Below are 13,569 nucleotides of genomic sequence, written 5' to 3'. Positions count from 1 at the left end.
ACCCGCCTGGATTGACCCGGTGCTAGGCACCGATCCAGTTAGAGATCCAGTATGTAGATACTGTAGATATTTAGAGGTGTGGTGTGGAGCTAAATCTGGCACCTATTGTTTTGCTATGCCAGGTCAGGTCATCACTCTACTGTGCTGATAGAGGCCTCATGCAGTCCTTCCTCTTCCTCTGAAGAGGCAGTTGGTTCACTACTAAATCAATTATTTGCTCGCCGGCCAAAAGCAACATTCTTCCCCAGTAAGGTAATCGTTGTTTCTTTTTTGTTTTCTTTATTTTTATGATCTCTCTACACATTGCACAATCAAACAATAGCTCCATACATGATTTTCCCTCTCAAACAGAACCCCGTGTTTGGATGTGGAGCTTGATGTCCAGATAGGCTTTTACAAGAGCCTTTTCATGTCCCTGACTGACTCACATACAATTGGTTGAATTTGGTGGAGAGGTTTTCGGCACCTGTTCCTCTTCATGCCAGTGGAGGCCAGCAAAGGGTCACCACTTCTCTCCTCCTGTCCTGGTATAGGGATGACAATTGTCCTCTTACCTTCCTACCACTGACTGTAGTCAAAACTTAAACAAGACTTCAATGGTAAATGTACTGTACCACCAAACAATCAGTGGTTTGAACCTGTCTAATAGATGCATTTACACAGACACTACTGTATGTGTAGAGGGAAAACACCAAGCATTCAGAAAGTACAGCCCTGTAGATAATTCACGATTCTCAGTGTTGATCCAAAAATAAACCCAAATCCACCTGGCTGCTGTCCTGACATTTGCATAATAATTGTTATCAGTGTGAAGTCAGCCGTGCCAATGGAGACTGGGTGGTACCTAGAAAGGGTGTCACAATTACCACACCCTCACTTGTGTGTGTTGACCCTCACTTGTGTGTGTTGGCATCTCGCCCTTCAATGAGACAGACGCCCACATCCTACCCCCCTCCAGGACCCTCTTCCACTGAAGCTAATGGTCCCCGTCGTCTGTACCGTCAACCTCCACATACTGGTCACCATGGCAACAGGTTTGTGGCATGCGATAGCCCACTGTCACAGGGGAATTCCTCCTTTTAACGGTTCGCTTGCCAGAGACTCACGTCAGCACCACTAGTCCCTAGCAACTAGTTGCTATGCTGCCCCGTTGCCATGCGGAGAATGACATGTTTTTTAACAGTTGGTGGTGGTGATGATCACCTCTCCAACAAACAGAATCACACATGCACTGAGCACACACATTGTCACTATTGCATACCATTCAGAAAGAAGACACCTTGTGTAACGGATGTGAAATGGCTAGCTAGTTAGCGGTGGTGCGCGCTAATAGCGTTTCAATCGGTTACGTCACCCGCTTTGAGACCTAGAAGTAGTGGTTCCCCTTGCTCTGCAAGGTCTGCGGCTTTTGTGGAGCGATGGGTAACGATGCTTCGTGGGTGACTGTTGTTGATGTGTGCAGAGGGTCCCTGGTTCGCGCCCGGGTCGGGGCGAGGGGACGGACTAAAGTTAAACTGTTACACTTGCCCCTCTTTATTCTTGTGTCACAGTAGCAAGACAGCAACTAAAGTTCCACTGATCAAGTTGAGAAGACACAAAGTGACTGTGAGAGACTTTATGGACCAGCGTGCAGTATGACCTGACCTGACACTCTTCAAATGAAACCATTTTTGCATGCCTTATTGGATGATTTGGGGAGAAATCTAGCCTCCTCTCCATTCACACTGAAATGACACAAGGTTGTCATGATGAAAACCGTAGTAAATAAATAAATCATATGGTCAATAACTGCATTCACAATGACCTTCACAATGGCAAAGTCATATGCCTACACAGGCTACATAGTGCATACCATACCAATGAAGATACATTTAAGGAAGATTTTAAGATTTAAAAAAATAACAAGACAGTGCCTGCTGAAGAGAGATAATTTAGCAGTTATACCCATTTCAATCACAACTTTTGATGTGACACTGATGGCTGGCCCAAATTCCTCCAAAACAGATATACCAGAGTGGGATAAAATGATTAGCAGGATAAATTGGCATGTGCTCCGTCTCTGATGGTGCTTACCTGGCATGGACCAATAGGAAGGATGCTGCCTGGAGCTCAAAATAAGCCTTCTATCTCCAGCACCCACAAAGGGGGGCTCCACCAATGTCACCTCAACCACCCCTGGGGTTGGTTCTTCCAAGGAAGAAAGAGAATGCCAACAGGATAAGCAACATCCGAAACTCCCCAAAATATTCAACCTTCCTTCTGCTATCTTGTGGCTAATGCTGCAAAATGTTGTATAACCCACTCAGTTCAACATGGAGAGTAATGTTGTCATGAGAGTCAACCTGATTGAATTGAACTGATTTAATTTTCCTGATTAAGGGCACACAGCCTCAATACAGTGAGCAAAAGTAATCATAAGCATTTACTAACTAGCTCCTGAAGCTAGGAGACCTCTTGTTCCTCTACTCATCTGATAGACATGCCTTAAATCCCCTAACTAGGTATTGGCATTAGATCAATAGTTTATGGGAATGTTTACATCATTGTTTTAAGATTTATTTTCATAGCCCTTAAATCTGACATAGAAACATGACAGATGATGTTAGACACATGACAAATCATTGACAAATAATGAATTAATGAACTGTGCTTGAGTGAGTCTTAAGGTTTGTTTATATTTTGAGCCTGTTACTAAGGCTAACGTACTGTTTAATCATGGACTCAGGAGAGGTTCAACAGGGGACAGGAAGGTAACAGCAGCAACCTGCTTTGCCATGTTGCTTTGTTGAATCCATCCAGGGAGGGCTGGCAGGGTTTCCTCTCCAGGGGCCAGGGCAAAATAAATGAACTGGGCGGGCTAGATTAATAGATAGTCAGACACCCAGGGAGATCTGACTCGGAGAAGGGGATGAAACATGCAGCCTTGCAGAAAGGAAATACAATTTATATTATTGCAGTAGTCCCCGATACCCACCTGTGGGACCTAATGGCGCTAAAAATGGAAATGCTGAAAAAAACCATAGACCTTAATAACGTGTGTGTAATGGGACTTGGGGTCTGGAGCATGTGTAATCTATCCTGTGATCAAAGGAACCAACAAACGTAATGTCACGACTTCTACCGAAGTCGGTTCCTCTCCTTGTTCGGGCGGCGTTCGGCGGTCAATGTCGCCGGTCTTCTAGCCGATCCACCTTTCATTTTCCATTTGTTTTGTCTTATCTTCCTGCACACCTGGTTTACATCTCCTACTAATCACATGTGTATTTAACCCTCTGTTCCCTCCATGTCTGTGTGGGGTATTGTTTATTGTCAAGGTAGGCACGCTTCCGGCTGGTTTGCGCCGGGTTTTGTTTTATTACCCGTGCTTTGTGGCGGCCGGTACTGTGTACTTGGGTTTTGTACTTTTGCTGCCTCTTCTTGTTCTTTGGGCATTTTGTGTTGTGACGCGGTTGCGTTCTGTATTATGATTGCCTAAGTAAAGTGCTTTGTCCATTCATCTCTGCTCTCCTACACCTGACTTCCATGCACCAGCTACACCCACCGTTGCCACATAAACAACTTCATCATTTTGTGTGTTGCAGATGTGTCTCAGAGGAATGGAGAGGCCTACTGTGTGTGTGTTGTGTTGTGTGAGGAGACTTACATGTAATTCAATTTGGCCTCAGGTTGTATTGATGTGGGAGGATGGGTCGAAGATTCCTTAAACAGCCCATTCAATTTTTCATCAGAGTTTGCCTTTTCATTCCACGCAGGTGGGAAGTGACATTTTGTTAGGGCTCCCTTAACTAGATATAYGGGGCTCGTGACCTTCTCAGGTATTACTTTTATTAAGAGAAGCAACTTAAAACAGTAAGTCAATGTCAACCGACTGACGTTGATGGAATGGCTGCCTACCGCGTGCTGGCAGCCATTGTCTGTTGAGCGGAGTTGGACTCCAGGAATTTCCAGTATCAATTTCAAATCAAGATAGGTTGAATTGTGGACCTTATACAGTAAAACGGAGAACAATCTATTGAAATCTACAGGGAAATGCACAATGTTTAACATATCGAACAAATAATATTTAAGTAAGCACAGTTTATTCCCTGTTCTCTCTAAGTCACTACCATGTTATGGGTGTTTTTATTTATTTATTGTAATTATCTGCCTGGCTCCATAATCACATTTAATGCATTCCTCTTTTCTATAACCTCTCTCTGTACTTGGCTATACTCCAGGTTATAGAGCAGAGATGCAAATSATGCATTGACATCGTAATAAACAGAATTTGACACATTCAATACAATGTTTTGGGTGTACAGAAATGTTAAGATATGTTAGTGTAGGCAGCTAACAAACAGCACAGCTTGGTAATCATAAACACAATTTGAAGGTGCTAAGAGCTGGTTTGGGACTTTCACAGAGGAACTGGTCATCAGTCTAAACCAAGAAATGGTTTGGAAACACTGTGGTAAAGGATTAAAATCCCATCCATTCTCTCAGGCCAGTTCAAAGCCTCAGCCAGCAAACCCGACTTATCAATCACCGCTGTTTTATTCAATGAAGCATTGGCACCGAACAACTGAGAATCTAATCTATTTTGCGTTAGGCTTTTTTCTTACTTTGTCCATTACTTTGGCCCGGCACAGTCTTTTGACTCAACACATTGCATTTTAAAAGGAATGTGTCTTTGTTAGTCTGTGTTCGCATGTAAATCACACATTGCATTTTAAAAGGAATGTGTCTTTGTTAGTCTGTGTTCGCATGTAAATCACAGATGGAAGGATGTGTGTGGATACTTTGACCAGACATGTTGTCACATGATTCACTTGATTTACATAAAGAGTAAGATTGTAGGCCACGGTATTGTCAACGGTTCATTTGTGTGCTGAAGAACTGGTTCAGTGGGTTTGCAAAAATGGCTTCAGTCAGTTATAGTGTCTATTTCTTTGGACAGCATGGCATGTGTGTGGTCCTTGGAGGACTTACAAAAATAGAATAAATGCATTCTAGAACAGAACTATCTTTTGTTTGAGTCCACTGAGAGGGAATAGGCCATTGTTAGGATAATTAATGTCCAACCCCAGATGTATTTCGTACACTGTGTTCCCATGAACGATTGGCATCTCTCAAACATAGTCCAGAGACCAAGAGAAATGGCATTCCCATCTCTGGTTTGTGATAAGGGACTCATACATTTGCATTATGATGAGAAGATAGCACAGAAATGCATCCCAGCCTCATCTGCATGTCTCTCTTCACCTTACCTCTGGGTGGAGGCCTTCAGAAACCGTTGCTTGATCAGCCGCTAGGACTGATCCAGATGTTTTCATTCTTTCCAAAAATAAATAATTTGATTTCTGTCTTTTAGATCTGTAGGCTACACTTGGCAGCAGGGCAAGGATAATTTCTCTACCCTCATTATCTTATCACATTCATTCTGGTAATATATAATAAGTAAGAGGTAGTTGAATCAAAAGAAAAAGCAAATAGTTAGGAAATAGTTAGCTTAATGTTCCAACTTGTGACTGGCAAAGTAAGCATTTCACGGTAAGATCTACACCTGTTGTATTCGGCGCATGTGACAAATAAAGTTTGATTTGATGGGTGAAAGGATGTTCATTTGTTAGATTGTACATTGTAGTATTCCATCTCTACAGTATGTGGGTATTGCAATATGTGAGTATTATAGTATTTCCCACGCAAAGATTCACAGAGATTGCACACATCTAAAGCAGGAGAAAGCAAGGTATGTGGATCTCAGACAGATATCATCATCTTCGCTATGAGAAATCTCCATTACAAGTCAAAGCAAGGATGAACCAGAAGTCAAATGAATGCCTGTATTTATCAAGAGGTAGCTTTCCTAGACAAAACAAAGCTCTGAAATTGCAGCAGTGTGTGTGTCAGACGAAGCCAGCATGACCCATTCCGAGATTGGAGACACTGGCTACGTAACGCACCAGACCTCCCTCCACTTGTGTAAATAACCTCTATTGCAATTACATAGCAGGTTCTATGTACCTACAATGCTGTTACTACAGAGTTATTCCGTAAATAATGTACATTTGATTGACATGACCTTGTATTTTACAGTGGGTTACTTTGACAATGCTGCATTCAATACCAAGTGGGAAGGTGGAAATGACCAGTTGTGAAGTTGTAAGTACTAGTTGGATGCGTGCACATGCTTTGAACTCATTGAGTAACGCCCATTGGCTAATGGCCAACAAACTGCGTCAAGCATAAACTAAAAGTACAACTATCATGCTTGTAAACAAATTATAGTGTTCAAAAACCATATTAATAGATTGTTTTTTATAAATAATATTTTGTTGTTGCATTTAACTGCTGAAAATTCTGTTGTCGAGGTAGCCTAATTTTCTTAGTAGGTTACGTGAGAGGTCAGCATGTGGGAGAAGTCAGAGCTCAGGGATGATAGAGTTGAAGGAGCGTTCAAGTGGATTTTTCCCAGTCAGTATTTTGTAAATACCAATAGTGTGCATCTGCAGCCCGCAATATGGGGCATTCCTGCATGTGGGCTTTCCTGCATCTGCAGGACCCCCCCCCCCCCCCCTCATCACCCCCGCCTACTGGAGTCCTCCTTGCTAGCTAGCGGGTAAACAGTGTCCGAACAGAACACCATGTGCTAGCTTACTAGTTAGCTTGCTGCCTGCTGTGTTCCGGAGAAAACTGTGCCTGACAGGCGGGGGCGAAGGACACTGTCTACCGGTCACCCCCGCCTCCCGCTAGCAGAGCAGATGGGAGGCTAGGGTGACAGCATGTGCTAGCTAGCTTGCTAGTTAGCAACACTGTGTGCTAGCTTGCTAGTTAGTTAGCTAGCGCACAGTGTTGCACTTGCCTCCTGTCTGCTGTGTACTGGAGAAAACTGTGTCCGACAGGCGGGGGCGAAGGACACTGTCTACAGCACAGCGTACGGGAGGCTAGGGCGACACCGTGTGCTAGCTAACTAGCTAACTTAATAGTTAGCGACACCGTGTGCTAGCTTGCTAGTTAGCTAGCACACGGTGTTGCCCTCGCCTCCCACCTGCTGTGTACCGGAGTCCTCCTTAGGACTAGCTGGCTAGCACACAGTGTCCTTCACTTCCACATCCCGAACACCTGCCCTCGCTTTCGTCAACAGAACTGCCGGAAAACAGTGCCCGCTGTCTACCACTGTTGTATGGCTAGCTAGCTACCATTGTCGCCCCCCGCCCCTTCTTCTGTGGGGTTTATCGGCAGCTGGTATCCAACGTTATTGTGCATTAACGCCACCTACTGTATTGGAGCGTCCCTGCCTCCCGCCTGTCTTAACTTAAAAATGGACCAATAAAAGTATAGAGAGGAGTTCCTGTAGATTCAGGAATGCCCACATGCAGGAACGCCCCCACACTGTGGGCTGCAATTGCACCCTTCTAAATACCACCTTCCCACTTGTATTTGAACGCAGGATCTGAGCACCCGCCCCTCATGAATAATTCAGCAGCCCCTCGCGCCTCATGCTACTGTATGAGAGCGTTTTCAACACACACAAACATCTTCGTAGCAATGTTTGGTTCTTCTCATGCAGTCGCGTAATGAAATAGTTATTTCTTCTTCACTGGGTGGTTATTATTGGCGGCAAATTGAGCGCAATTCCGAATTTTCTTCCTTCCTCAAAACCTGGAGTAGGAGGTACCTCAGTGGGAGAAGGACGGAACGATCGAACACGTCGAATCTTTACGCACGCTCGCTCGCAAAGGCTGTGTTGTGGTCCAGCTGCTTACTGGAAATCTTGCTGAAACGTTAGCTAGCCGTTGCACTGACGTTTACATACGAACTGACACGGGTTTAATGGTCAGTGGGACGTTCTTGCCTCGGCTTATTTGACAGTGGAGGAGGTGAAATAAAATCAAGGTACGTGACGGCGAATGACAATTATAAGGTAATGTTACATTTGAAACACGAAATTCGAATGAGTTGGCTGAATAACGTTAGTCCTAGCCAAATAATGTGATGTTCTTTAGCGTTCGGTGTCTTCTGTGCTGCACTGTCTTAGCTAGCTAGCGCTTGCTATATATCCGCATCGCAGAGTCCCAAGCATCTATTGTATTGCAGGTAGCTAGCAAACTAACATAGTTAGCATTCGCTATTTGACAACCATGTTCTTTTCGAACATGTTTTTTACTGTAGTTATATTTAGTTGGACAACCTAGAGCCACACAGTGAACAATGTGGCCATTCAGTTAAACAAAGAAACCCCTTTTGTGTATTTTTTATTGACGAATATCTCATCGCCATACGCCTCAAACTGGCTTACTGGACATCTTTGAAGTTAGAATGACAGCTACCCCCCCGGCTAACGTTAGTTAAATAGAGAAGCTGTGTAACGTTATTAAGAGTCATTATACCCTTGATGAATTATACCATGGCATTTGCTGAATTACTTTGTAAACCAAATGTATAAATTATTAATTTCTGTGCATTCAATGTCCTAGCACCAGTTTACTTTAAAATGCATGGAGGTTGTGAATGCATTACTGCCATGATGGGTTGTGTGTTAATTATATTTCCAGTGGTGACAGAACTGTTTCCCAAAAGCATCTTAAAAGAGATATGTAAAAATAATAATAATCTTCATATTCATAATCTCTAGCACCAGACAAACATCAACATATGTCAAATGGCGTGTTTCTATGTTTTCTTGATGTTGGGGTGGTGCTGGAGATTATGAAGTTGAACAATTTAGTAATGGCCCTTTAAGGCTAAATTCGTCGTTAGAACCTTCATAGTTAAATCTGAGTTGTTTCCCAAAACCTTCCTTAATAACGTTGCGCTTCAAAACGATTAATCTAACATGCTGACCAGACCGCATGTGTGTCTGCGCTATCGCGCGCATGTTTATTTTGTCCATTAAACATTTATGGCAATTTAGAAAGCCTATGTAAATTACGATCGCCAGAACGGCCTTAAAAAAAAAATGCGACTGCCGTTTTGTGCTCTAAAATTTGTTTGATCCCCATTGTGAAATCTTTTATATTTTGCTCCAAATCGAGATATTAAATATTGATCCATTCTGACTACTACATTTGTGGTCACACAGGGCCACGTGCTGACACATAACTATTACGGACCGGCAGGCCTAAGGGAGGCTCACACCCTCATGCATTCTCTTTGCATGTGCACCCAGCAGCGTTGGGTTGACTCTCTCAGGCAGGATGAAATCGACTACATCGGCCATGATCCTTTGCTAGTTACTGCCACTTTCACCATGACCCTTCGCTTTTTTTTTTGTTGCCATTCAGTCCAATTCAGCAGTATGGCGCACTTAAAATTCAAGTACTTCTGGCTTCATGCGTCATCGGGAGTTTTGCATAGCAATACGCGGATGATGTCAGCTCTATCACTATCTACTGGTTTTAATGTCTATGCTTGCAGGTGACAGAGTGGTTCAAATGATTGACAGGTGGAATGCGCGCTCAACGGTGAATTCACCTGCACACATGCTTGATGGCTTGACCGTGTGAATAGACCTAGCAGCTGAGAATGCTACTGTACAATATTCACTCAAACACCTCTTTGCGACCTCTTTATTCCCAAAACTTTTCCTCAATCACTCATCTTTCTTGAAGTGACCGTTATGGATAGGCTACCTACAGTAGAGTAGTCCATGGACACTGACACAGGGGCACAATATTTGGGTTTGTTTACCTATTCTGCTAATCCCGTTTCCAAACAGCAGTCTTCAAACAGCATGGTCAAAATGAGCTAGCCTAAAATCAATAAGATGAGGTGAGTTTGTATTTTGGGTGAACCATCCCTCTAAACATATTAAGCCCCCTTTCTCCTACTTATAAACATTGTTGGGAATCAAATCCTGTCAGACAGCCTACTTGCTAGGCTATCTTAACTAAAACACAACCCAGATTAAATAATCACAGTTGGCCAGTGCCTCCAGGGTGAGATTTCTTTATGACTGACACGTAGCAATTTCTTTGTAACTTTCATTTACGTGCCGGAGGGCAGCTGTGGAAAAGTGATTAGGGAAATGATGTGCAGTCTGGGGTCTAGGGTTGGGGGCTTTAGCAAGGTACTTCACAGAAATAGAGCCAGCTGCAACAGCAGACATCAGCAATTATGAAATTGTCCCAGATTGGGCTGTCTGTTGAGGAAATAACAAAATCATAATTATGTTCAGTCAATTGATTTACCGGCTGGAGTGGCTGCTTGGATCTTTATGATGAATGAGTATGGAAGGGCCTTAGCAAAACAACAGTGAACTGGGACCCCCTAGACCAAGTGAAAGGTTTTATGACATTGACTTACTTTTATTAATTTTACCTTTTTAACATGCAATGAGTGAAAAGATTTTGTACAGGCTGCTGGGGGAAGCCAATTAGATCTGACCTAGAATAAATGTGACTTTGGCAAGTAGCCTACTACCAGCAGTCCTGGGCAGTGTAATTTCTCGAAGTTGCTAGTCTTGATGCCATAGGCCTACTTGTATACTTTATTTCTTTATTTTATATATATATTCTTTACCCTGTTTTCTCCTCAATTTTGTGGTATCCAATTGGTATTTACAGTCTTGTCTCATCGCTGTAACTCCCGTACGGACTCGGGAGAGGCGAAGGTTGAGAGCTGTGCGTCCCCCGAAACACAACACAACCCAACCAACCCAACTGCTTCTTGACACAATGCCCACTTAACCCGGAAGCCAGCCGCACCAATGTGTCGAAGGAAACGCCGTGCACCTGGCAACCGTGTCAGCGTGCACTGCGCCCGGCCCCCCACAGGAGTCGCTAGTGCGCGATGGGACAAGGTGTGCCGCCCCATGGGTCTCCCGGTCGCAGCTGGCTGCGACAGAGCCTGGACTCTAACCAGGATCTCTAGTGGCACAGCCTGAGACAACTGCACCACTCTGGAGGCCCTCCTACTTGTATACTTACAGGTTTACAAGGTTACCTTTGTTATGTTGAATATACAACATCTTAATTATTTTTTTCTAAGCTTATTGCTCTAATAAGCTCTTCTGACTGAGGTTAAATGGGGTTTCCTTAAATGTCTGAAGAGAATGCAGTCTCAGGAAGCACCTCTCCTGTGAAGAGTGCACCACCACTAACACCTGGCTGCTACCAAGATATACCGCTATGATGGGAAAGTAAAGTCAACACAACTAAGACTGTTGTGCCAAGCAATTTAATGCATCCTTTTAAAAATGTCTGAAACCATTTTCCAGTAGAATGTTATGAGACAATGTAAGATTGATTTAGATGTTTTTAATACCTCTGATGCAGCCCAATCATTTAGCCTAGTAGAGTATTTGATTGATAAATAGCTTCTTTGCACAACATTATAAAGGGGGGCAATGTTATGGATTTGTTCTGGCTGCTACTCTTCGTTTAGGGGAACCTTGATTATTAAAAACAGTCACACAGTGTTGTCTGTCGGCAGTCAGATATGTAAATGTATGTCTGTGCTGCGTGCCTGGTGAGCTGCTGACTCTCGCATGTAGTAAATCCCCATAACTGCCACACCTCCAATATTTAGAGGAAAACCTGAGCTGCTGCCATGCCTTTACTGCAGGGTCATTAAAGGCCATGCCATGAAGTGAAGCTGCATTCACTAACACCATCTCAATTCATCCCTTTGCTCCCAAGCCTCSCACYTCAGGTTTATCTTACTGGCTGCCTGTTTGTTAGACTCACRCACACCTTTCTCCCTTTGCTTTGATTGGRGTGAGATTATCAATGGTCACAGCTGTTTCACCTTTTGGTGTTTGCTGCAGCGATAAGATGGTTGAGAATCTGACATGCAAGTAGATTTTCCTCTTGAGTCACATTTGGAGATGGCATATTGCTGTGCTCAGCGCAGTATGACGGACTGTATGTTCGAGCAGCAGGTTTGGCATGTCCTACTCTTCCGAAATGGGCTTTCAATATGTTTGGCTGAATACTGTTATAGGACAGTCTTTTTCAGATGTTTTCCCATTTATGTCATTTATTACAGAATGTTATTACAGAATTGGGTGCCTATGCATCCAAACTATGGTAAGGCGATAGACGTCTCTCCTTAAAAATGTTTGTGTGGAATCACAACAAAGGGATTGTAACTGACTGTAACCATCAACATAACCTAAAGAGGTGCTTCAAGTTCAAAAAGCAGCAAAGTTGTTGTAAGTGACTGTTTTTTTGTAGTTGAATCCAGGCCAACTTGTGAGACAGCCTGACCCCCTGACTCTCAATTACCCACAACCTCTTACAGGTGGGCTCTCTCTGCTGTCGCCTGGCTCTTATCTCCATGCCCAACTTTACTTTTTACAGGACACAATTCAGCTGGCCCCAAAGACAGAGTAGGAGGGGGGAGGTTTTTGGCATCTGGCACTTTTTCTCTCTCTGGTCTAGGGCTATGCAGCATGCATTCCTGTGGGCTAGATTTAATTGTCAGTGCCACTCAACTAGTGCTAATAATAAGGAGACAAACGAGGAGGCTTAAAGTTCCTGTTGAGACCACACATCAGGGTCAGTAATGCTTTGTTTGCTTTGGCTTTGTGTGTGTGTGCGTGCATGTCTTCCGTTTTGTTGTTTCTTTTGTGGGCCAACGTCGATCTGGTTCCAAGATACCAACAGACAAGACTTTTGTTACAATGGCGTATTATTTCCTGATATCGAATCCTGAGTCACCATCCTGAGTGAGAGAGAGAGAATGTTTGGATTATTTGGGGTTACTAAAGCACAGACCAATACCCCTCCCTTATAATAATATGATAAGAACTGGCCCTAGTCAACCAAACTCGGTTTCTTGTTTCAATTGCCAAAGATTTTTGTGTTGCCACACAGTTAAGGTGGCATTTCACAGTAGTAGAGATGACCAGGGACGTTCTCTTGATAAGCGCGTGAATTGGAACATTTTCTGTCCTGCTAAACATTCAAAATGTAAAGAGTACTTTTGGGTGTCAGGGAAAATGTATGGAGTAAAAAGTACATTATTTTCTTTAGGAATGTAGTGAAGTAAAAGTTGTCAACATTTTACTTGGGGGTCATGTTGTGGATTTCAAGAGAATGCTGAGTTACCTTGCATGTTGACATATAAGTGGTTCCATTGTATCCTCTCCTTCCTCAGTAAGCAATATCAAAACAACTTGATTTGAAGAAGTGTTGACTTGCACCATAAGAGCTCAGCTGAATGATGGGGGAAAATAATTCAGCTAGCGTCAGACAACCAAGTCTCTGGTGCAGTGCAATTTGTTTTTAGCAAGAGTGAAATAAATACATCCCTCTATTTATTTTTCTCTTCCACAGCAGTTTAATTTAAATGGACCACTGAACAATACTGTCTACACTACAGCAAGCAATGTGTCACCTGCTTTCAGAGGGGAAAAACAGCTGTGAATGCAGCCGTTTTCACTGGACCGCAGCCTTTGCCTAATGGAATGGATTTGTAAATTCTCATAAATGTTATCAGTGAGGGATGACAGCAGTCACTCCAGGAAGCGGCCCTTGTCACCTCTCATCATCAGGAGGCCAGTGTGATTCAACCATGTCGAGGTGACAAGACTGCCGGCTCCATCATGGAATTAGCCTAATTTACATCAGCTCAAACGTTCACATC

The 13,569-nt window shown here is 43.4% G+C and overlaps 1 long non-coding RNA gene across 1 annotated transcript in view; it reads left to right on the top strand.

The window, feature by feature from the left end:
* The first annotated feature begins 6,837 nt into the window (after positions 1-6,837).
* LOC112070599 (uncharacterized) overlaps positions 6,838-13,569 on the top strand; it is a 69,404-nt gene continuing 62,672 nt past the window's right edge. The window contains exon 1 of the long non-coding RNA XR_002893931.1: positions 6,838-7,875. This is a non-coding gene — a long non-coding RNA (uncharacterized lncRNA). The remainder of the gene's footprint in view (positions 7,876-13,569) is intronic.

This window comes from Salvelinus sp. IW2-2015, unplaced genomic scaffold (assembly GCF_002910315.2).
Source record: "Salvelinus sp. IW2-2015 unplaced genomic scaffold, ASM291031v2 Un_scaffold1377, whole genome shotgun sequence".
Lineage (NCBI taxonomy): Eukaryota > Metazoa > Chordata > Actinopteri > Salmoniformes > Salmonidae > Salvelinus > Salvelinus sp. IW2-2015.
This window is presented reverse-complemented; position numbering and strand designations above follow the sequence as displayed.